We start from the raw sequence: 26,079 nt of genomic DNA on the forward strand, positions 1-26,079 counted from the left end.
GAAAGAAGCCCTTTTAATATACATTAGAAAACATTTTATTATATCTGTTTGACAAGTGCAAAAAAAAATGTGCAGAAACCTTTGACCTGACAACTTACTGCACTCTCTGCCTCTGGACAGTTATCAGTTGATATTCTTCCCAGCTATCCCGGTGGACTACAAAATACTACCCCCTTTGTTATTGAGAGGGTGGGGTATTATATTATTATTGTTTAAAGGTACAGAACAGTACAGTTGTCACCCTAGAACAGGAAGTGATGTTCAGTGCTACTTTGGACATTTCATTTTTGTCTGTCTTTTATCTTATGTGTTTCTTCATTTGTACCTTTTTGTCTCTTTTTTTGAAAAAAAATCGAATAAAAATACAATGGCGGGATCACCGGTAATATTGAAGAAGCCGCAACATCTAAGGAAAGGTAATCTGCAATACATTCATCTTTTGTTCTTGGGTTTATCAACCCTCTTGTATTGAATTGTATTGTTGCTGTATTGTCTCCCTTTATATTGTAAAGTGCTGTGCAAACTGTTGGTGCTATATAAATCCTGTATAATAATAATAATAATAATTAATACTCAGTGTCGGGAGGCTGTAGATCTACTGTCAGGGTATATTATTATTCCCAGCAAACATGGAAAGTGAAACCTAAACAATGTGAAACACGACCCTCTACGAAGTGCATTCCTGTCCATCGTTGTGCGAGAGTTCTGCGTCTGCCGAACAATGATAAATACATGGTAAAGCTCATTGGAAGAGGTGAAGTCATTGCCTGTGTTTGGAGAGCCTGCGCTCACAGGTTGTCACAGGCACAGTGACCCAGCATAGAGAGACGCTGCCAATTTATATATCGTCTTATCGCACCCAAGCTGCGCCCATCCCATCCCTGTCACCGAGAGGATGCTGTGCCATTCAAATCCAGCCAATAGCTACTTACAAACAAACCCTCTGCCCCTCCCCCTTGATTAATTATTACACATGGTGGTCAATCACCTTCAACACGCCCAATCGGCCTGCAGGGTGGCCAACCAAAGCCCACCCACTTCTTCCAAGCCTGGGCCAATCAGAGGAAGTTGTTGCCTCTCTGGCAGAACCAGTTTATAATGGTTCCAGCAAGGACCCTAGGTTTAGGCGTCCTTTGCAGTGCCTGTTCTGCCACAAATAGGTCCTTGTATTCTGTGTGAGAAGGTTGAGGAGACAGAATCCTTCTCACATCCTGTGCAGTCACACAGGCAGTATTCCAACGCAGCCATCATCATCGGGATAGCGCTGTTATTTTACAAAAAGAGCACTGGAAACCAACACAGTAAACACATACCTACCTCCTGTTGGTGTCCAGATAAAAGTGTTTAATTGCATCATAAAAGTGCAAATAAAAAATTGAACTTTGTCACAAAAAGTCCCATCAATACACAATAGATTTTATAGGGGGGGAATTAGCAAAAAGCGTACGAGACAAGTTCTATCTCAACTGGTGCCCTTACCCTTAGCAAGCAATCAGCTTCTAACTTTTTTTTTTTTTTTTCACAGCTAAAAAATAAAAAAAAGTAAAGTAGAACTAAAGGCAAAACTTTTTTTCTTTATTTTGGATAGAGTAATGCCCTGTACACACGATCATACATTCCGGCCACAAAATCCATCGGATTTTTTCAGACGGATTTTGTCCGAAACTGGTGTTGCATACACACAGTCGGACAAAGTAGTCGGAAAATCCGATCGTTCAGAACGTGGTGATGATCATTGCGTACGACGAGACTACGTAGAGGCTAGTAGCCAAAAGCTTTGATCTGAGCATGCGTGGCACTTTTTCCGTCGGAATTCTCTACAAACTATCGGAAAAAGTCAGATTGGATTTTTTTTGTCTGAAAATTTTACATCCTGCTCTCAAATGTTTTCCGTCTGAATTTCCGACGGAAAAAGTCCAATAGAGCCCACACATGATGGGATTTTCCCACAATATAATCCGATCGGACCTTTTCCATCGGAATTTCCGACGGTGTGTTCAGGGCATAAGGCTTAAGTTCACGCCACATACAGTGCATTGCTTTTTTTCTGCATCAAAAACACATGTAAAATAGGTTACATGGGTTGCAATGGTTGAGCTCACACCAGTGCTGTGCGTTCCAGTTCCAGAAAAAATAAGTTCAGCATGCTGCTTTTTTCCTGCACAGGACTGTACTAAGTCATAAGTACAGTAAGTAGCAAAGATACATCAAAAACATACAAAAAAATACATCAAAAACACAATGAAAAAAAAAAAAAAACACAAGAAAAAAAAAAAGGCACCTGGAATGCATCCAGGAAACTCATCAAAAACACCAGAACACATCAAAAACGCATTAATAACGTGCATGCAAAAACACATTCGGAACAGATGTGTAAGACGTTTTTGTGATGTGAATGGGTTGACACTTGCTAAAAATATTTACACTGACAGTAATGCTAACCTATGCGCCTATAGCTTTTTTTGATGCGTTTAAGGTACATTAAAAATGCACGGGCCAGTTCACACCGTACTCCAGATGTCTTTCTATATGTGCGCTTTTGATGCATTATGGTGCATTTTTTGAGCAATTTTGTTGCGTTCCAGATGCTTTTTTCTTGTTTTTTTTTCTTTTCACTGTATTGGGGTCCGGTGCATTTTTGATGTGTTTTACTGCGTCCCAGTACAGTCCAGTGCAGGAAAAATGCAGCATGTTCTACTTTTTTTTTTCTGGAACTGGAACGCCCTGGAGCTGACTGCACTGGTGTGACCTATGCCATTGGAAACCATATAACCTACTTTCCATGCGTTTTTTATGCAGAAAAAAAACGCACTGTGGCGTGAACTGGTCGTAAATGTTTTATTTATTTTTTCCAACCTTCCACCTCACTCATATTTGATTAACGATTGTCAAACACACTGTACACGCTACCATAGACTTGAATGGACAGAGCTGACAAGCGTTAACTCCTCCCTGACTTGACATGTACAGTGGGAAGAACAAGTATTTGATACACTGCCAATTTTGCAGGTTTTCCTACTTACAAAGCATGTAGAGGTCTGTAATTTTTATCATAGGTACTCTTCAACTGTGAGAGACGGAATCTAAAACAAAAATCCAGAAAATCACATTGTATGATTTTTAAATAATTCATTTGCATTTTATTGCATGACATAAGTATTTGCCCACCTACCAACCAGTAAGAATTCCATCTCTCAAAGACCTGTTATTTTTTTCTTTAAGAAGCCCTCCTGTTCTCCACTCATTACCTGTATTAATTGCACCTGTGTGAACTCATTACCTGTATAGAAGACACCTGTCCAAGCACTCAATAAAACAGACTCCAAACTCAAACAAAAAGGGCATCAGGAATACAATTGTAGACCTGCACAAGGCTGGGGTGGGCTACAGGACAATAGGCAAGCAGCTTGGTTAGAATGCGTCAACTGTTGGTGCAATTATTAGAAAATGGAAGAAGTTCAAGATGATGGTCAATCTCGGTCTGGGGCTCCATGCAAGATCTCACCACATGGGGCATCAATGATCATGAGGAAGGTGAGGGATCAGCCCAGAACTACAATGCAGGACCTGGTCAATGACCTGAAGAGAGCTGGGACCACAGTCTCAAAGAAAACCATTAGTAACACATTATGCCGTCATGGTTTAAAATCCTGCAGCGCACACAAGGTCCCCCTGCTGAAGCCAGCACATGTCCAGGCCCATCTGAAGTCTACCAATCACCATCTGGATGATCCAGAGGAGGAATGGGAGAAGGTCATGTGGTCTGAGGAGACAAAAATAGAGCTTTTTGTGTTTGGAGGAAGAAGGATGAGTACAACGCCAAGAACACCATCCTAACCATGGAGGGGGAAACATCATTCTTTGGGGCTCCTTTCTGCGAAGGAGACAGGATGACTGCACCGTATTGAGGGAAGGATAGATGGGGCCATGTATCGCAAGATCTTGGCCAACAATTTCCTTCCCTCAGTAAGAGCATTCAAGATGGGTCGTGGATGGGTCTTCCAGCATGACAATGACCCAAAACACACAGCCAGAGAAACTAAGGAGTGGCTCCGTAAGAAGCATCTCAAGGTACTGGAGTGGCCTAGCCAGTCTCCAGACCTGAACCCAATAAAAAATCTTTGGAGGGAGCTGAGTCTGTATTGCCCAGCGACAGCCCCGAAACCTGAAGGATCTAGAGAAGGTCTGTATAGAGGAGTGGGCCAAAATCCCTGCTGCAGTGTGTGTAAACCTGGTCAAGAACTACAGGAAACATATAATTTCTGTAATTGGAAACAAAGGTTTCTGTACCAAATATTAAAGGGATTGTAAAGGGTGTGTGTATGTATATATATATATATATATATATATATATATATATATATATATATATATATATATATATATATATATATATATATATATATATATATATATATATATATATATATATATTTAATAAGAAACATGTTATACTTGCCTCCACTGTGCGTTGTCTTGTTTTGCACAGAGTGGCCCCCGAACCTGGTCTTCTGGGGTCCCTCGGCGGCTGTCTCAGCTTCCCCCCGCAAGTACTTCTCACGTTCATGTGAGCTCTCTCGTGTTTGCGGGCGCGCTTCCATGATACAGCTGGCGGCTATAGCCACTCACTGTATCGCTCGGCCCCAGCCAATGGCAGCGCTGCTTTCAATCCATCCACTCTAGCCAGTCAACGACAAGGCTGAGCGGCGAAGAGTATGTCGGAGCCGAGCGCGGGACTTTCGAGGGGTCAGGTAAGTAAAACGGGGGGGCTGGGGGGGCCAGCATTGTCAGATGTTGTTTCACCTTAAGGCCTCTTTCACATGGCCGATCCGTTCAGGTCCGCCTGTCCGTTTTTCAGGCGGACCTGAACGGATGCTCCATAAACCTCTAGAGCGTTGGATGTCAGCTCTGACATGTCCGCTGACATTCGACCCGAAAAAGTGTGACGGAGGAAAAACCTACTTTTCCATCCGTCGTCGGATCGGGTGATGATGGACACTGCGGTCCGTCATCATCCGATCTCCCATAGGGGAGAGCGGCGCTCTGACAGGTTCGTCCCTGCGCAGTGTGGAGAGACAGACCTGTCATCTTCCTGCTCATCGACGGAGCGTTCCCCGCTGAGCAAGTGGATGTCCACAGGGCGGATCAGACTGATCCGCCCCGTGTGAAAGGACCCTAATGCACAGAATGCATTTAAGGTGAAAAAAAAGTAATCCCTTTAAGTTCTGATTTTCTGATGTATCAAATACTTATGTCACGCAATAAAATGCTAATTAATTAAAAATCATACAATATGATTTTTGTTTTAGATTCCATCTCTCACAGTTGTAGAGTATGATAAAAATTAAAGACCTCTCTACATGCTTTGTAAGTAAGAAAACCTGCAAAATCTGCAGTGTATCAAATGCCACAAAGCGACACAAAACAGCACACATATGGGATTGCAGACTTCTTTTGGGCTGATTTAGACATGCAAAGAAATTCGAGCACCAATTAATCAGATGTGTTAAGATGCGTTTATATGGTGTATTTTTATTTTATTTTTTTTATGCCACTTGCCATGACGCGCTGCTCTGTGTTGGTTTTTTATTGTATACATTGTTGTGTTATCGCGGCTAGTAGCGCTTTCTAAACGCATTGCGAATGTGCTGTAAATGCCATAGGGGCATCTGTGTCGCATTTGCAGTGTGGCAACATTGACAGCAAAGCCTGGCAAATGATACATGTTGAGTCAGTTTTGACGCATTGCAACATGACGCAACCATGTAAACAACACTGCAGTGTACACAGTTTTGACAGGCGTTCATAGATCTTCAAAAAATGCTCATAAAGCGCCTGCTTTTGAAGCTAGTGTAGGTCTAAATTGTTCAATAGACCTAAATAAATCAGTATTTTGTCACACATGGGCAGTGCAAACAGTTACATTTTTAATTGACCAGAAACACATTAAAGTAATTGTAAAAGTGTGTGTGTGTGTGTGTGTGTGTGTGTGTATGTATGTTATACTTACCTGCTCTGTGTAATGGTTTTGCACAGAGCAGCCTGGAACCTCCTCCTCTTAGGTCCCACACTGGCCACCTGGTCCCTCCCTCATGCCAAGTGCCCCAACAGCAAGCAGCTTGCTGTGGGGGTACATGAGCAGGCTGGCTTCCAGGCCGCTGCTCTGTGTGTCCATTCACACACACACAGCCATGACTCGGCCCTGCCCCCACTCTCTCCTAATTAGCTCGCTGGCTGCGACTGACAGTAACGAGAGCCAATGGCTCCTATACAAGAAAGTAATGGGGGGTACACTGCTCCAAAGCAGCCTGTGAGATCCCATGCGCCGATGTAAGAGCCCAGGTGCCTGCCTGGTCCGCGGCCAAATTGATCTGTAGAAAGTATAGGAGTTGTGAGCACATTTAGAGAATAAAATCAATTTCTTTATTGAGTAGCCATTGATGGCTTCAATACAGGGCACTTTTACCCCCTTCCTGCCCAGGCCAATTTTCAGCTTTCAGCGCTGTCACACTTTAAATGACAGCTGCGTGGTCATGTAACGCTGTACACAAATGAAAAAATTTTTTTTCACACAAATGGAGCCATCTTTCTGGTATTTAATCACAGTTTTTCTTAGTTTATTTCAGAAAATTTTATAAATAAGTAATTTTTCTCCTTCACTGATGAGGCGGCACTGATGAAGAGCCATTAATATGCAGCACTGACTGGCATCACTGATGGGCACAGATTGGCATCACTGATGCATAGCTCCCAACTGTTCCTGATTTGGAGCAATGTCCCTTATTCCTCCTCATTTTGATCTGATCCATATAGATGTATATAAAATACACTTTATCAAAAAGTGTCTGCCAGTGGTAATCCTTTCATCTGATTTCTAAATTGCATTTGTAAATTCCAAAAGCCAATATAGGAATAGTAGTGGTACTTGTGTGTACCATGTTGCGCCATGTCCCAAGTGCGATGAGACTGGGGCAATGTCATATGACGTAGTCCCAGAACGAGAGTGCCCCCCCCATCCCCCACAATCATTAGTCTATATGGCGGGGGGGGGGCTTTTTTTTATTTTTTTCAGTGCGAGTATTTTTTAATGGATACTCAATAAAGAAGATTTTATTCCCTGGGTGTGCCACCACCTCCTTCACTTTCTACAGCCAATGGCTCCTGCCCCTGCTGCTGTCTCAACCAATAAGGAGGGAGAGGGAGAGACCCGGGACAGCCGAAGCTCTCATGCACATTGCTGAATCGAGATGGGGCTCAGGTAAGTATTAGGGGGAGCTGCACACAGAGGGTTTTTTACTTTAATGCAAAGAATTTTTAAGCTAAAAAACCTTGAGCATTTACAACCACTGTAACCTTTGAATTTATTGTTCGTTCAGCAGAAGTTTTCCAACCTGTTCCTTCGATTTGAACAAAAAACAAACAGTCCAAGTGAATATTTTTCGCCTAGTGTATGGGCACCATTAGCCTAAGGCTATGTTCCCAATTGTGAAAAGTACTAGTGCTGACTGTAACATAAAGCAACGCGCACATAGCATAAACACATGTTCTAGCGTTTAACGTGCGTTTTAAGACGTGTTAAACACACACTCCAGACATTCAGTAATTATTGATTTACACCTCACTGATCTCCCATCTACCGCCTCAGTGACACAGAGCCTTGAAAAAGTATTCATACCCCTTGACATTTTCCACATTTTGCCATGTTACAACCAAAAACGTAAATGTATTTTATTGGGACCTTATGTGATAAAGCAACACACAAGGGCACCTAATTGTGACGTGAAAGGAAAATGATAAATGGTTTTCAATGTTTTTTTTTTTTTACAAATACCTGAAAAGTGTGGCATGCATTTGTATTCAGCCCCCTTTACTCTGATACCCCTAACTAAAATCTAGTGGAACCAATTGCTTTCAGACATCACCTAATTAGTAAATAGAGTCCGCCTGTGTGTAATTTTTAATCTGAGTATAAATACAACTGTTCTGTGAAGCACTCTGAGGTTTGTTAGGGAACCTTAGTGAATAAACAGCATCATGAAGTCCAAGGAACACAACATACAGGTCAGGGATAAAGTTGTGGAGAAGTTTAAAGTAGGGTTAAGTTATACAAAAATATCCCAAGCTTTGAACATCTCACGGAACACTGTTCAATCCATCATCCGAAAATGGAAAGAGTATGGTACAACTGCAAACCTACAAAGACATGGCCGTCCACCTAAACTGACAGGCCGTAACAAGGAGAGCATTCAAGGAGAAACAGCCAAGAGGTCCATGGTAACTCTGGAGGAGCTGCAGAGATCCACAGCTCAGGTTGGAGAATCTGTCCACAGGACAACTATTGGTTGTGCTCTCCACAAATCTGGCCTTTATGGAAGAGTGGAAAGAAGAGAAAGCCATAAGAAGTCCCATTTGCAGTTTGCGAGAAGCCATGTGGGGGACACAGCAAACATGTGGAAGAAGGTGCTCTGGTCAGATGAGACCAAAATTGAACTTTTTGGCCTAAGAGCAAAGCACTATGTGTGGTGGAAAACTAACACTGCACATGACCCTGAACACACCATGGTGGTGGCAGCATCATGTTGTAGAGATGCTTTTCTTCAGCAGGGACAGTGAAGCTGGTCAGTCAATGGGAAGATGGATGGAGCCAAATACAGGGCAATTTTAGAACAAAAACCTGTTGGAGTCTGCAAAAGACTTGAGACTGGGGTGGAGGTTCACCTTCCAGCAGGACAACAACCCTAAACCTACAGTCAGAGCTAAAATGGAATGGTTTAGATCAAAGCATATTCATGTGTTAGAATGGCCCAGTCAAAGTTCAGACCTAAATCCAATTGAGAATCTGTGGCAAGACTTGAAAATTGCCATTCTCAGATGCTTTCCATCCAAACTGACAGAGCTTGAGCTATTTTACAAAGAAGAATGGGCAAAGATGTCACTCTCTCGATGTGCGAAGCTGGTAGAGACATCCCCAAAAAGACTTGCAGCTGTAATTGCAGTGAAAGGCGGTTCTACAAAGTATTGCCTAAGCCCCTGTACACACGGTCGGAGATTTTGCCAACCAAATCCGTCGGATTTAGTCCGACGGATTGTGTCCGAAACTGTTGCATACACACGGTCGGGCCAAGTTGGCAAAAAAATCCGATCTTTCAGAACGTGATGATGTAATTTCGTTACGATGGGACTACATTCAGGCTAGTAGCCAATAGCTTTGATGTAGGAATTTGATCTGAGCATGCGTGGCACTTGGTCCGATGAAAATGCTCTACACATGATCGGATTAGGTCCGTCCGGCCCAGTTGGTCGGGAAATATTTCCAACATGTTGGAAAATTGGGTCGGACGGAGATTCGAACGGAATCAGTCTGATGCATACCACACACAGTCGGATTATCTGACAACACGGTCCGATAGGACACATTCCGACGGATTCTCCGACCGTGTGTACAAGGGCTTAGGGGGGCTGAATACAAATGCACTTCATACTTTTCAGATATTTATTTAAACATTAAAAACCATTTATAATTTTCCCTTCACCTGACAATTATGTGCTACTTTGTGTTGGTCTATCACATAAAATCCCAATAAAATATATTTACGTTTTTGGTTGTAACATGAGAAAATGTGGAAAATTTCAAGGAGTATGAATACTTTTTCAAGGCACTGTATGATTAACACTTGTCAGACATGCTGTAAATGATACCATAGATGTGAATGGGCGGAGTTGACTGGCTTCAACTCCTCCCAGACTTGACATGAAGCTTTATTTTTGTTGCACAGCAATGTGAGACGATGCATACATGAGATTGCACACCCCATAAGAACCCCTTTAACCAAATAATATCAAACCTCCCAAAAAAGAAAAGGTTTTCTCTTTACTTCCTGGCCGATTCAGCCCCTCCCCCTCGAACTGCAATGGCATCAGACCAGGGTTTTTACATGGCGTGGTTGTGATGCTTTGCACCGCGGAAAATACTATCCAACAGGCAGCAAGCTCAATGAAGGCAACCCATTCAAGTGAATGGGGGAAGCACCATAAACTCCCCGCAACCAAGAATGGGTTTACAACAGGCAGTGAGGAAGCATCACATCGCCTTCGCACCCCCGTCAATTAATATTGAAAAGTGATACAAATGCAGGTCGCTCTTCAAATGAGTGGTGGGTTTAGACGCACGTCTAAATGTAGCTATAGTCTTGCAATGCTTCATGGATTGTATAATTCCATAGCTGAAATGCGGAGATTACTTACCTCTGCCCTGTGGAAACGCTCCCATTACCACCAGTCTGACAGACAAAGACAGGCAGATATTTCTGGGTACTTGAGGTCCCTGACTTGAGTGCCTGGGGTGCTCATTGTTGCAAGCTGTGTTAGACAGCAGTACCTGCACTGAAGGTTGCAAATTAGTTCCCGGCAAGGCAGGGCAGGTTTGTAGTTGAGTATAATAACACAAATAGTAAAGCCTCTATATATGCTAAAAACCCTAAATACTTTATGTACATCTTCAATGTACCCTTGCTTTGTGCACTGGTGCGCAGTCATGATGGAACAGGAAGGAGCCATCCCCAAACTGTTCCCACAAAGTTGGGAGGATGAAATTGTCCAAAAGGTCTTGGTATGCTGAGGCCTTACGGATGGGTTCAAACTGTTGCGAAGTGGATGCGGTTTCCCCACATCCAATTCCCAATAGCAAGAGATTTTGGTGGCTCTCTATGGAGCCAGTTCACATATCTCCGCTACGGCTCCGATGCAAGTTTGCACAGGAGCCCTGTGCATCTTTTGGTTAATTTCAGGTCCAAATTCAGCCAAAAATTCAGAAATCTGAACGGAAACAGCGAACGGGGACGCACCAGACCCCTGCTGTGAGTCGCATGCGAAGATAGTGTTTACCTAGAGTAAACACCCTTCACTAGAACTAAGGGGCCAAGACCCGACCCCTGAAAAACAACCACAATTCCACCTCCACCAAATGATTTGGACCAGTGCACAAAGCAAGGTCCAAAAAAACATGGATGAGTGAGTTTAGGGTGGAGAAAATTGACTGGCATGCACAGACTCCTGACCCCAACCCGATAGGACACCTTTGGGATGAATTAGAGCGGAGACTGCGAGGCAGGGCCTTCTCATCCAACTTCAGTTACTGACCTGACAAATGCTCTTTTAGAAGAATGGTCAAAGACTCCTACACCTACACCCAGAAGAGTTAAAGCTGTTATAGGAGCAAAGGGTGGGCCAACTCAATATTGAACCGTATGGACTAATACCCCATACACACAATCGGAAATTTGGCCAGCAAAAGACCAATGAGAGCTTTTGTTCAGAAAATGCTATTGTGTATGCTCCATCTGACTTTTTTGCTGGCCGAATTCCCACCAGCAAAAGATTTAGAGCAGATTCTCAATTTTTCGGTCGGAAAAAGTTCCAATCGGAAATTCCGATCATCTGTACAAATTCCGACGCGCAAAATTCCTACACGTGCTCGGAAACAATGTGACGCATGCTCGGAAGCATCGAACCTCATTTTCTCGGCTCGTCGTAGTGTTGTACGTCACTGCGTTCTTGACGGTCGAAAGTTCAGCAAACTTTTGTGTGACCGTGTGTATGCAAGCCAAGCTTGAGCGGAATTCCGTTGGAAAAACCATCCAAGTTTTTTCTGACAGAAAATCCGCTTCTGTGTATGAGGCATAAGACTGGGTTGCTGTTAAAGTTCATGTGTGTGTATAAAGGCAGGTGTCCCAATACTTTTGACAATATAGTGCTGTATCTAAATGGGAAAATGATGTGACAGTGCCTCCTTAAATATGTGTTTGTACCAGGAGTTGTATTTAGAATCATTTCTGTAATCATATGCAGAGCAAGCAGCGGTTTTGTCAGTCTAACACTGGGAGCATGCTGACAGCCAGAAAAAGCTAACTGTTAGACCTCTTTCACGCTGAGGCACTTTTCAGGCGCTTTCACACTAAGAGCCCTTTCACACCGAGCCACGCATAGCATCGGCGGGAAAAAAGGCGCTGTTTTTAGCGCCGTCTTACCGTCTGATTTGCGGCGCATTTCGGCCAATAGTGGGGCACTTTTAACCCCTGCTAGCGGCCGAGAAAGGGTTAAAACTGCCCACAATGTGCCGCAATAGCACAGTTTTGCCCGCGGTAAAGCCACGCAGCCCCATTGATATCAATGGGGAGCAGCGGTGGAGGAGCGGTAAACACACCGCTCCTAAGAAGCTACTGGCAGGACTCTTCCTGATGTCTTGCCAGTGCACCGCTCCAGTGTGAAAGCCCTCGGGCATTCACACTAGAGACAATGGAGCAGCTGTTTAAGGGCGGATTGCAGGCGCTATTTTTAAAGCTACAGCGCCTGCAAAACGCCATCCATCCCCAATTTTATTTTATTTTTTTCTTCGTTTTGAAGATCATAAAGAAGAAGGGTTAAAACCTCTCAGGTTTTTTTATTTGTGTAAGAACCCGACAGAGGTTCTATACTTTCTCCACTCGCAGAGTGATATTGAGGGTTTTTTGTTTTTTAATTACAAACATGTCGTACTTACTTGCTCTGTGTAGTGGTTTTGCACAGAGCAGCCCCAATCCTCTACTTCTCGAGTCCTTCCTGTTGACCAGTGCCCCCAATAGTAAGCTGCTTGCTATGAGGGCACTGGTGCATCCTTACTCTCAAGCCCCAGTCTACAAGACATATAGAGCTGTGGCTTGGCCCTGCCCACTGCTCTCTCCTCATTATCTCACTGGCTGTGATTGACAGCAGTGGGAGCCATTGACTCCCGCTGCAGTGTCTCAACCAATGAGGAGAGAGAAACAGAGAATCGAAGCAAGGATCTCGTGCACATCGCTGGATTGAGGGGGGCCTCAGGTGAGTATTTGGGGGGGTGTGGGGAGGAGCAGCACTCATGCACAGAATTCAAGAAGGTAAAAAAAACTTTCAGCCTTTAAAATAAAATAAAACAACTTTGGGGGTTTTACTTTAAGGGCCCATTCACATGATTGTGCTGCTGTAATTTTCAGTAAACTCCTTGTATTTGTATATTGCGCAATGGTACACGTCCGTTAAAATATGCATTAGCAGCCAGTTCAGTGTTAGGCTTCCTTCATATGGACAGCCAGGGTGATGGTAAAAAACAGGTTGTTGATCTGCACTTTTACTGCCCACCCAAAAGCTGATATGGTACTGATCGGGTGAGTACACTTTGCTGTGGCCACAATGCTTTCCAGGACAGTGTGACAATATCAACTTGACAAGTGTCCTTGGAGGACATTTAGTACGCTTTCAGAAAAGAACCAAAACTGTGAGACATAATAGAGATCTATTGGAAAGCACAGCTAACCCACAGGAAAGCCACGGGTACACTGTGCTGTGGCCAAAGCTCAATGGATCAGTGTGAAGCCGCCCCAAACTTTCAGCCAGTATTTACACTAATAGGCGGGTGTATCTTTTGAACCTGCCATAAAATACCACAGTGACAGATACCACAGGGCCAGGTACCACAGTGAAGGACCACAGGGATGAGAGATACCACAGGGACAGATACCACATTGATAGACCACAGGAGCAGCTACCACAGGGGCAGCTACCACAGTTATAGACCACAGCGGCAGCTACCACAGTTAGGCTGCTTTCACATTGGGGCGGTGCGGGCGTCGGCGGTAAAGCGCCGCTATTTTTAGCGGCAGTCTGCGGGCGCTAGCGGGGTGGTTTTAACCCCCGCTAGCGGCCGAAAAAGGGTTAAACTCGCCCGCAAAGCGCCGCTGCAGCGGCGCTTTGCCGGCGGTATTGCCGCGCTGTCCCATTGATTTCAATGGGTAGGAGCGGTTTAGGAGCGGTGAATACACCGCTCCTTCACCGCTCCAAAGATGCGGCTAGCAGGACTTTTTTCACTGTCCTGCCAGCGCACCGCCCCAGTGTGAAAGCCCTCCGGCTTTCACACTGGAGTTAAAGGGGCCGGTTTTTTTCAGGCGCTACACAGGCGCTATTTTTAGCGCTATAACGCCTGAATACCACCCCAGTGTGAAAGCAGCCTTATGGACCACAGCGGCCGCTACCACAGGGACCGCTACCACAGGGACCGCTACCACAGGGACCGCTACCACAGAGACGGACCACAGGGACAGATACCACAGAGACGGACCACAGGGACAGATACCACAGAGACGGACCACAGGGACAGATACCACAGAGACGGACCACAGGGACAGATACCACAGAGACGGACCACAGGGACAGATACCACAGAGACGGACCACAGGGGCAGATACCACAGAGACAAATACCACAGCGGCAGATAGATACCACAGCGGCAGATAGATACCACAGCGGCAGATAGATACCACAGCGGCAGATACCACAGCGAGAGATGCATCAATGACAATCCTGGAATAATGGGAGGTGAAAATTCCATGTAATAAGCTGATCAGAGACAGATTCCTCCAGCCGCACAAAGGAGGTGAATAGAGGGAATGAAAGGGAGGAGTTTCATGTAAGAGAAGATTCTAGTGGGGACCCTGATATAGTAGTGGGGGGTTCTGATGGGGACAGCTGGTGAAAGGGGAAGATCTACTGTAAGGGCAGACTTTAATGAGGACTCTGATGTAAACTGGACTTTGATATAAAGGGTGGGGATTCTAATGTAAGGGAGACCTTTGATAGGACAACTTATCTAAAGGGGGACTCTGATGTAAGGGGATATTCTAATTAAGAAAGGACTTTGATGGGGACTGTTGAAGGAGCGGAAATCTGATGGAGACCTTGATGAGGACACCTACTGTAAGGTGAGAGGGGCCTCTGATGGGGTCTTTGATGAAGACTCTGTTGGGCACCCTGAACTAAATTGAGAGAGGGTCTCTGATGGGGATATCTTATGTAAGGAGGGACTCTGATAGTGACACCTGATGTAAGTGGACACTCCAATAGTGACACCTAATGTAAGGTGGAGGAGAGCCTCTGATGGAGACTTTGATGTAAGAGAAGACTCTGTGGGTCTCCCTGAAGTAAAGGGGGGTCTCTGATGGGGGTTACCTGATGTAAGGGGGGATTTGGATGTGGACACCTGATATGAGGCTAATCTCATGGGGACACCTGATGTAGCAGGGACTCTGATGGGGACACCTGATGTAAGTGGGGACTCTGATGCAGAAACATGATGTGGGGGGGGGACTCTGATAGTAACACCTAATGTAAAGGGGGACTCTGATAGTGACAGCTGATGTAAGAGGGGACTGTGGGGGTGACACCAGAGGTGGGGGAGACTGATGGTGACACCTGGTGTGAGGGGGGCTCTGAAGGTGACACCTGAAGTAATGGGAACCTCCAATATAAGGGACTCTGAGGGTGACACCTGATATAAAGGGGGACTCTGAGGGTGACACCTGATGTAAGGAGGGCTCTGATGGTGACACCTGATGTAAGGGGGGCTCTGATGGTGACACCTGATGTAAGGGGAACCTCCAATATAAGGGACTCTGAGGCTGAAACATGATGTGGGGGGGGGGGGGTCTCTGATGTAAGAGAAGACTGTTAGGCACCGCTTAATAAAAAGTGTGGGGTTCTCTGATGGGGACACCTGATATAAGGGGGGCTCTGAGGTTGACACCTGATGTAAAGGGGGACTCTTAGGGTGACATCTGATGTGGGGGGGGTCTCTGAGGGTGACACCTGATGGGGGTCTCTGAGGGTGACACCTGATGGGAGGGCTCGGAGGGTGACACCTGATGGGAGGGCTCGGAGGGTGACACCTGATGGGAGGGCTCGGAGGGTGACACCTGATGGGGGGGGCTCGGAGGGTGACACCTGATGTGGGGGGGGGTTCTGATGTAAGAGAAGACTGTTGGGCGTCCCCAGAATAAAAGCGGGGGGTTCTCTGATGGGGACACCTGATATAAGGGGGACTCTGAGGGTGACACCTGATGTGGAGGGGGGTCTCTGAGGGTGAGACCTGATGTGGGGGGGTTCTGATATAAGAGAAGACTGTTGGGCACCCCTAAATAAAAGTGGAGGGTTCTCTGATGGGGACACCTGATATAAGGGGGACTCTGAGGGTGACACCTGATGTAAAGGGGGACTCTGAGGATGATACCTGATGTGTGGGGGGGCTCTGATGGGGACGCCTGATGGGGGGAATCTGAGGGTGACACCTGATGTGTGGGGGAGCTCTGATGGGGACGCCTGATGGGGGGACTCTGAGAGGGACACCTGATGTGTGGGGGGGCTCTCATGGGGACACCTCATGGGGGGGCTCTGAGGGTGACACCCGATGTAAAGGGGGACTCTGAGGGTGACGCCTGGTGTGGGGGGGGCTCTGATATAAGAAAAGACTGTTGGGCACCCCTAAATAAAAGTGGAGGCTTATCTGATGGGGACACCTGATATAAAGGGGGACTCTGAGGATGATACCTGATGTGGGGGGCTCTGATGGGGACGCCTGATGGAGGGGCTCTAAGGGTTACACCTTATGTGTGGGGGGACTCTGATGGGGACACCTGATATAAGGGAGACTCTGATGAGGACACTTGATATAAGGGGGACTCTGAGGGGTACAGCTGATAATGGGGACTCTGATGGTGACACCTGATATAAGGGGGACTCTGATGGGGACACCTGATATAAGGGAGACTCTGATGGTGACACCTGATATAAGGGAGACTCTGATGGTGACACCTGATAATGGGGACTCTGATAGGGACACCTGATATAAGGGGGACTCTGATGAGGACACCTGATATAAGGGGGGCACCTGATATAAGGGGGACTCGGATGATGACACCTGATATAAGGGGGACTCTGATGGTGACACCTGATATAAGGGGGACTCTGATGGTGACACCTGATATAAGGGGGACACCTGATAATGGGGACTCTGATGGGGACACCTGATAATGGGGACTCTGATGGGGACACCTGCTATAAGGGGGACTCTGATGGGGACACCTGCTATAAGGGGGACTCTGATGGGGACACCTGCTATAAGGGGGACTCTGATGGGGACACCTGCTATAAGGGGGACTCTGATGGGGACACCTGCTATAAGGGGGACTCTGATGGGGACACCTGCTATAAGGGGGACTCTGATGGGGACACCTGATATAAGGGGGACTCTGGTGGGGACACCTGATATAAGGGGGACTCTGGTGGGGACACCTGATATAAGGGGGACTCTGGTGGGGACACCTGATATAAAGGGGGACTCTGATGGGGACACCTGATATAAAGGGGGACTCTGATGGGGACACCTGATATAAGGGGGACTCTGATGGGGACACCTGATATAAGGGGGACTCTGATGGTGACACCTGATATAAGGGGGACTCTGATGGGGACACCTGATATAAGGGGGACTCTGGGGACACCTGATATAAGGGGGACTCTGGGGACACCTGATATAAGGGGGACTCTGATGGGGACACCTGATATAAGGGGGACTCTGATGGGGACACCTGATATAAGGGAGACTCTGATGGGGGACACCTGGTATAAGGGGGGCTCTGATGGGGACACCTGATAGAAGGGGGACTCTGATGGGGGACACCTGATATAAGGGGGACTCTGATGTGTTTGGCATGTCTTTGCTTTGTCCTCCTGAACTTCTCTCTGTATTGGTGCGGATCATATTGTGCTGGTCTCACAGGGATTCATGTATTCCAATGCGATATCCTGGTTATCCCCGTGCAGTGATCTCTCCTGTGCCGGGGTGACAGCGGACTATGTAGAGCTCCCTGTGCCGTCGTCTATGGCTGTCGGGCTTCAGGCAGCGAGTGATCGCGGAGTGCAGTCAGTGTATGGAGGGAAGAGTCCTCTCAGGCCCCGCCCTCCTCATTAACATGCAGATGTAGGCAGGCTGAGGCCCGGTGTGAGTGCACCGCTCTGGCCGGCCCCGCCCACCTGGGTGGATTCCATTGTTTTGGAGGAGGAGAGAGGTGGGAGGAGCTTTGCCGAGTGGGAAGTGGAAAAAAAAAATAACCCTCTGCGATCACTTTTTTTTTTTTTCGCCGTAAAAAAACTCGGATTAATTTCCGGATTATTTATTTTTCGTCGCCCGAGGCGTGCGATCGGAGGGGGGCGCCGTCCGGGGGTGCTGTGAGGATGCCACATCCGATCAGGCTTCGCCCTAACCCTCTATGTGTCTAGGCCACTTGGGTCCTGCATTGAGAGCCCGTGCTGGGATGACTCGGAGACCCCGGGCCGACTGCTGCTCAAACACCGCGGTGAGTTTGTTACAATTGTAGCGATTTCTCTTTAAATCTCTATAAGTCTGCCTTACCTGCACCCTGATCGGGAGGTGGGGGATGGGGAGAGAGGGGGAGCACCCAGCCCCCACATTGCACCCAGCAACCCCCCTCTCCCCACCAAACCCCCACCCTGCATTCAGCCCCCCTCTCCCCAGTCCTGAGCAGGGGCTCTCCCTGTCATGTCTGCAGGATGGACTGGGGGGGGGGATCAGTGATTGGACAGGGATGGTGACCCCCCATTATCTCATGTCATGTGGGGGGGGGGAGCCCCTGCCTGTGGCCTGGATGGATGGATCAGAGCACACACACAGCACTGATATATATACACTGATGTACAATAGGGATCTGATGTCCCCACATCTCATCCTGATCCCCCCCCCAATCCCTTCCATGGGGGGCTTTGTATACACTCCCTCCACACAGGAATTCCAGGGAACCCCCCGCCCCATCCCCCCCCCCCCCCTCAGCTTTGTCCCTGGAAATCTCCCTCCCTTCACACAATAACATCACCGGATCCCCCCCAACAATATCTCTCATCTCTTCTGAAAGTATAAGAGGGTCACCACACACGTCACAATCCGATCTACTTTAGATCTACCAACACTTATGCAGTGCAAGGATCTGCCTGATTGGATACACATCCATGGGTTAGATTAGGTAGGTGCTCCTCTGACATAGGTCTGGGAAATCTGAAGTCGATGGTGCAGAAATTGTATGGTCAGAATGTAACAACAAGCATTGTGGTTCCTTTTTCTAGCGACCACACACACCGATAAATGATCAATTTCTGTTCCCGATAGAAGTAGAATTGCTAAAGCTGTCATATGAGGACCTACCTAAGGGGTGCAATCAGGCAGGCCTCTGCACTTTTATTTTGGTTCAGACCTCAAAGGAGTTTGTGCAATCAGATTGTAATGTGAGCGTAAAGCAATCTGATTGTTTTATTATTATTATTATTATTATGATTTATATAGCGCCAACAGTTTACGCAGAGCTTTACAAACAATTAATGAAATCTCATTTAGGTCTACAGAAATGATGTGGCGCAAGGGCCAGCCGGATCGCATTCATATTACCTAATTGGATAGATTAGGTAGGTCCCCAGGTGACATATCTAAAGCTACTTGTGCAGACATTCAGATTGTAATATGTGTGGTGACCCTGAGGTTTCTAGTTGATAGTACAGAGATTGCATATTCAGATTGTGGCTATACACCTGATCAATTTATTTTTCCGGTGGAAATAGGTTACCAAAGCTATGTAACATGAAGACCTACCTAAACTATCTAATCAGGCACTTATTCTTTATTGGTAGATCGAAAGGTGATTGTACAATCAGATTGTAATATGTGTGTAAAGGCCTCCCTGATTAGATCGGATCAGGCAGGCCTTTGTAGTGATAACACCAGATAACTACGTAGTGAAAGGATTTGCCTGATTGGTTGCAAATTGATTTGATACGATATGTGCAGAAGGTTTAGGTAGGTCTGTATATTCCATTGTTTTGGTAGATTTAAAGTTGATTGTATGGCCACGTTGTAACGTATCTGGTGAGCTAGAGATCTACCAGCAGCTTTGTAGTAGAAGAGCCTGTCAGATTGGATACAAATTGTTTGGGTGGTTTAGGTAGGTTCTTATATTATGTAGATTTGGTAACTAAAAATTTGATTGTACAAAGCTGGTGGTGTGTATGGTGAGCTTTGGATCTACCAATAGCTGCGTATTGCATAGATTCGGGAGGCCATTAATAGGGATGAGCTCCGGTGTGTTCGCATGGTCCACGTGCAGAGCCCGCCAGGAAGTCGGCGCTGCGCTAATCACAGGCAGTGAGACATTGCCCGATCTCTGCAGCTGCACATCGGGGAAATATCTCACTGCCTGTGATTAGCGCAGCGCTGCGCCGACTTCCTGGTGGGCTCTGCACGTGGACCATGCGAACACGCCGGAGCTCATCCTTAGCCATTAAGCTCACCATACGAGTTACAATTAGATTGTACAATCTTCTATAGATTTAGCAATACCGTATAGTGCAAAGGTCTACCTGATTGAATAAATTAGGTAGGCCCTCACATTACATAGTTTTGGTAAATGTATGTAAAGTTGGTTGTTGTGTTGTAACGTGTGTGGTGACCCTGAGGGTTCAGGATTAAGGACTATATTTGATTATTTTTATTTTTTTTATATGTATAGTTTTTACCTTTTAATGCTTTCACACCTTGTTCGGGAATCTGATTGGATGCTCATGCACAGATAAATCGTCGCTGCAATAGCGCATCTGCGTCTACGAAAGTCCGGCTACTCACTTGGCTGTGCATGGCGCCTGGGAGGAAGGTTTGGAGAAGACAGGAAGGTGTGCTGTAGTCCTAACACCCCTTGTCATAGGGTGACGGGAGGGAGGTGTTCTGTAGTCCTAACACTCCCTGTCCTAGGGTGAGAAGAGAGAGATGTTATGTCTTTCAGTTTCTAACACTCTCTGGCATAAGGTGACAACACGGCTCAGTACAGGTGTCACCTTAGGAGAGGAAGTGTGGTCATGGCAGAATTCCCAGGTGAAAATAAAGGAAATCCAGGTCTAAAGAAAAGTAATGCAGCCGACACATCCATGGAGCTGCAATAGTATCCGCTTGAGTTATTGGGCTCAGATACACTTTCCAATGTTTTCAGAGAAGGTGATGGAAGCCACATTAGTGCATTTGCAACAAAACTACGTGAGTACTTTCTATTATACTTTTATCTTGTGCACTAAGGCCCCTCCACATTGACACTTGGAATTGCCGATTGCATGCGCAATGCCCTTTAGGGGTTGAAGGTGATCGCCTACAGGTGGCAGTCCTGGCCCAGGGCCAATCATCGCAGGTAACGGCTCCTTGAACGATGACATACAAGCGATTTATCTGCAGAAGTTGGCAGCCCCCTCATTGCTTTTTACTGAGGGCTGTCACCCGCAGCTAATCGCCAGAAACTCCTGCTGGATTTTGTGCATGTCGTTGGTAATGGCCCCATTTGCAAGTGCGAATGGAGCCTAACTGTTTAATTCTTCAGCGCAATTCTTTGTCGCAGTACCAAAAGAAAAAAATTGTGGCCGATTAACCACCATTTATACTAGGGTGCCATGTGAAAACGCGCAAAACATTGCCATTTTGAATGCGTTCATAAAAACTACACGTTGGTCTTGCAGTGCCGTTTGCTGCTGGGCCCCTTTCACGTGGGAATGCCGGTGCGGTAAATGCAGACGGTTGAGGCGTGTCTTTTAGCGCTGAGATGGTGGTCTTGTCCACGTTGTTGCTTCCACATACCCCATAGAATGTAATGTAGAAACAAGATAAGGTCTGGTGTCGCCAGTAACACACCTCCATCCCTGTAATATGCAACAAAAAAACAGAAAATTTCACCCTGGGACTTTAGATGAGGTGAGCACCACTAAGCCAATAAAAGTAACAAGTGTGAGTACTCTTGTTATTGTTATTGGCTTAGTGGTACTCGCCTCATCTAAAGTCCCAGGGCGAAATTTTCTTTTTTTGTTGCATAGAATGTAATGAGGCCGTGTTGCAACTGCGTCCAGTTTGAAATCCCTCTTCAAACAGACACTCAGGAGTTGGCACATAACTTGCTAACCAATGGCTGCCCGTTGTCCACCATGGACCACGACTGAGCTGCTATGCGCATGTTAAAGGGACCTTCGTGGAACCCTAAACGGAGCGTCAACCCAACCTACTAAACGCAAGAACTTTCCTTCTGCTTGGAGCAAGCAGAAGGAAAGTTCTTGCGTTTTAGTAACGCCTGAAACTCAGAATGGTGCATGAGCTCCTTTGCCGCACATAGGGCAGCCCATTGAAATCATGCCTGTCCTCCATACAAAGTGCGATAAAAACGCACGTGTGCGCAATGCTTGATGCAAACTTGGGTTTGCCCAAATGTTTGGGTTTGACTAGCCGTGATTGTAGCCGTGTGTTGGAAAAATTGTCCTATTCGTAGCTTCTAGTTTTTGGATCTGTCCCCACAAATATGGATTCAGTCATTTGAAGCAGTTTGTTACGTTTTTTTTTTTCCAAATATTTTTGTTTAAATGTTTGTGTGTTTTATAAATATGTGATATTTCGTTGCTGGTAACAAGATCTGTCCTGATCCTTTTGGAATATTGGTAATGACAGCTGTGCCAGTAGTCCTTTTTTCTTCGGGAAGCCATTTCCCTCTGCTTTTTAAACAGGCCTATGAGTTCTGATGGGTGGAGGGGGGCGGGGGTGGGGGGTTTGATGACCCCGGTTGGGGCCCTGTACAATAATGCATTTGGCATCTCCATTCTATAAGATGAAAAGAGTTTCAGGACTTCCCTGTAGCACGCTCTCCAGTGTACTAATAGTTACCATGTCCTTCTGGTGGGACCATGACTGTCCTCTTAAGATTTTGTCTGCTTCAAGATTTTGTAACTGTCAACTCTCAGTTTTTTAAAAATTTTCAACAAGAGTGATTTTGTAACGTTTTGAAATCTTTGTCAAGTGTCTGCCCTGAGGTGTCCGGGATGAGTTTCAGTTTGTTAGTGAATACAATGTCATCCAAATTAGATTTCTCAGTTTGCTTTAATGTGTAGAACAAACCAGCTTTCCGAAAGAAGAGAAGAGCTGGGTCCAGATTGTAGTAACTCTCGGCAATCCATCATCATTTTTGGATGTAATGGGTTATTGCGCTTTATTAGCCTTTCTTGTGCTATTATGTTTTATAAATGTTTTTTTTTTTTTGCGAATTTAACATACAAACAACTTTTTTTTCCCCTTCTATTGATTGAACTGGATGGACGTGTGTCTTTTTTTTTTTTTCAACCACATGAACGAAAGGGGTTACCAATCCCTATGCCATTGAATACGGCTTTGAAATCATGTGACTTCATCTGAAATTACACTATTTCAAAGCTGTATGTCAGTGCGACTTCAGGTGCAACTTTCACGATGTCTGTGCAGCCTCATGCGCCAATGTCTATGCAAGCCGCACACGAAATCACCAAAACGAATGCAGGAACTACTTTTTCCACATCAAAGTGACACCGCAAAGTCGGTGTTGCATCAATTTGAACATGGCCATGGCCAACAATATTGACCTGTCAAATTGCATGACAAGTCACTCCAATCTGAATGAGGGCTAAACCAGGGAGAACATGCATACAATGCAGTCCGACAGCTTAATGTTGAGTCAATATATCCTCACCAGGACAAAAATGGGGAAAGAAAACCCGAAGAGGGAGAGCAATAAATATTTTTATAGGTGTGTGTGTGTGTGTGTGTGTGTGTGATATTTTATATATATATATATATACACACACACACTCTATCTCCACAAAAGTGAGTACACCCCTCACGTTTTTGTAAATATTTTATTCTATCTTTTCATGTGACAACACTGAAAGTGGTTGTAAACCCTTACAAACCACTTTGACCTACAGGTAAGCCTAGATTAAGGCTTACCTGTAGGTCCAAGCAATATCTCCTAAACCTATATGGTTTAGGAGATATTTGCCCGAAAACGGGCACCGCTGTCTACGGTGCATGCGCCGTAGACAGTGGCGCGCAGGCGCACTGAGCGCGCCATTTCCAAGAATGGAGCTGCCGCGCGTGTCGACTCCCGTGCGCATACGCGGGAGTGACGTCATCGCGGCTTCGCCGAATGACAGCAGCAGAGCTGCGAGACGCCACCAGCAAGATGGATGCGGCGGACTACAGGGGACAGCGGCGACTTCGCTGGCTCCTGTGTCAGGTAAGTGACACATAATGGGCTACTATGCGATGCATAGTAGTCCATTATGCTTTGCCTTTGCAGGGAATGAAAGAGGAAGTAAACCCATTAGGGTTTACTTCCTCTTGAAGAAATGACACTTTGCTACAATGTAAAGTAGTGAGTGTACAGCTTGTATAACAGTGTAGATTTGCTGTCACCTCAAAATAACTAAACACACAGCCATTAATGTCTAAACCACTGGCAACAAAAGTGAGTACACCCCTAAGTGAAAATGTCCAAATTGGGCCCAATTAGCCATTTTCCCTCCCTGGTGTCATGTGACTCATTAGTGTTACAAGGTCTCAGGTGCGAATAGGAAGCAGGTGTGTTAAATTTTCTCTCACTCTCTCATACTGGTCACTGGAAGTTCAACATGGCACCTCATGGCAAAGAACTCTCTGAGGATCTGAAAAAAAGAATTGCTGCTCTACTTAAAGATGACCTGGACTATAAGAAGATTGCCAAGACCCTGAAACTGAGCTGCAGCATGGTGGCCAAGACCATACAGAGGTTTCACAGGACGGGTTCCACTCAGAACAGACCTCGCCATGGTCGACCAAAGAAGTTGAGTGCGTGCTCAGCGTCATAGCCAGAGGTTGTCTTTGGGAATTAGATGTATGAGTGCTGCCATCATTGCTGCAGAGATTGAAGGGGTTGGGGGTCAGCCTGTCAGTGCATCAAATTGGTCTGCATGGCAAGTGTGCTTACCTACAGTCAAGCATGGTGGTGGGAGTGTCAAGGTCTGGGGTTGCATGAGTGCTGGGGAGCTACAGTTCATTGAGGGAACCATGAATGCCAACATGTACTGTGACATACTGAAGCAGCACATGATCCCCTCCCTTCAGAGACTGGGCCACAGGGCAGGATTCCAACATGACTACCACTCCCTGGCTGAGGAAGCTGAGGGTAAAGGTGATGGACTGGCCAAGCATGTCTCCAGACCTAAACCCTGTTGAGCATCTGTGGGGCATCCTCAAAGGTGGAGGAGCGCAAGGTCTCTACCATCCACCAGCTCTGTGATGTCATTATGGAGGAGTGGAAGAGGCCTCCAGTGGTGACCTGTGAAGCTCTGGTAAACTCCATGCCCAAGAGGGTTAAGGCAGTTATTTTGAGACGAAGTGTACGTCGGGAGGTTGATGTGTTGACGTCATCTCCGTATACCTTGTGTGCGGATGGGTGTCTGCAAGCCGGCCGGCAATTTTTTATGGATGTTTTATCTTCAGTTTTGTGTAAGTGTAACCTTTCATTTTTTAATAAACCTATAATAGTCTGATTTACACTATGGTGAGCTTCTCTCCATTCTCCTGGGTTTTTGATTGGTGCCTTGCCCTGTGTACCCGTTGATTTGAGGTCGCCTGGCCTGCCTTCTGTGTAACTACAGAGAGTTGCTGCTGCTGGATCGTTGTCCGGACACTGACCAATTATACAGGCTTAATTAAGCTTGCCCTCAGTAAGCGTGTATTTTATGTGGTGGAGGATCCCACCAGAGGGTGGTGTCTTTGTATCAGGGAGATTATTTCACCTTTCACTGTCATCACTGGACTCTTATCAATGGACTGTTCAATTACTTATTGAGGACTTCATCTAATGTTCTCAGTAATACCTAGATTGTTTCTCGTTTCACTACAGTTACTCACTTTTAATTTTAATTATTTTGGGCAGCCTTTTCTTTTCCTTTTTGTTTTCATTGTTTTATGTATATCTCACAATTTTGAGCTGCAGCTATTTCTTTATTAGTTTTTTTATTTGTATTGGGTCAGCGCTGTATGTTTTTCCTTATTTATTACAGTGTTGGATAATAATGGTGGCCACACACAATATTGACACTTTGGGCCCAATTTGGACATTTTTCACTTAGGGGTGTACTCACTTTTGTGGCCAGCGGTTTAGACATTATTGGCTGTGTGTTGAGTTATTTTGAGGGGACAGCAAATTTACACTGTTATACAAGCTGTACACTCACTACTTTACATTGTAGCAAAGTGTCATTTCTTCAGTGTTGTCACAAGAAAAGATATAAGATATTTACAAAAATGCAAAGGGTGTACTCACTTTTGTGAGATAGTGTGTGTGTGTGTGTGTGTGTGTGTGT

The 26,079-nt window shown here is 45.8% G+C and overlaps 1 protein-coding gene across 3 annotated transcripts in view; it reads left to right on the forward strand.

Annotated features, from left to right (window-relative positions):
- The first annotated feature begins 17,937 nt into the window (after positions 1-17,937).
- BICRA (BRD4 interacting chromatin remodeling complex associated protein) overlaps positions 17,938-26,079 on the forward strand; it is a 128,561-nt gene continuing 120,419 nt past the window's right edge. For all 3 annotated transcript variants that reach the window (XR_013274427.1, XM_077480866.1, XM_077480877.1), the window contains exon 1: positions 17,938-18,197. The gene's annotated coding sequence lies outside the window, so the exon portion shown is untranslated. The remainder of the gene's footprint in view (positions 18,198-26,079) is intronic.

This window comes from Lithobates pipiens, unplaced genomic scaffold, assembly GCF_037356315.1.
Source record: "Lithobates pipiens isolate NorthernLeopardFrog02 unplaced genomic scaffold, aLitPip1_a1.2 Scaffold_1, whole genome shotgun sequence".
NCBI classification, from domain to species: domain Eukaryota; kingdom Metazoa; phylum Chordata; class Amphibia; order Anura; family Ranidae; genus Lithobates; species Lithobates pipiens.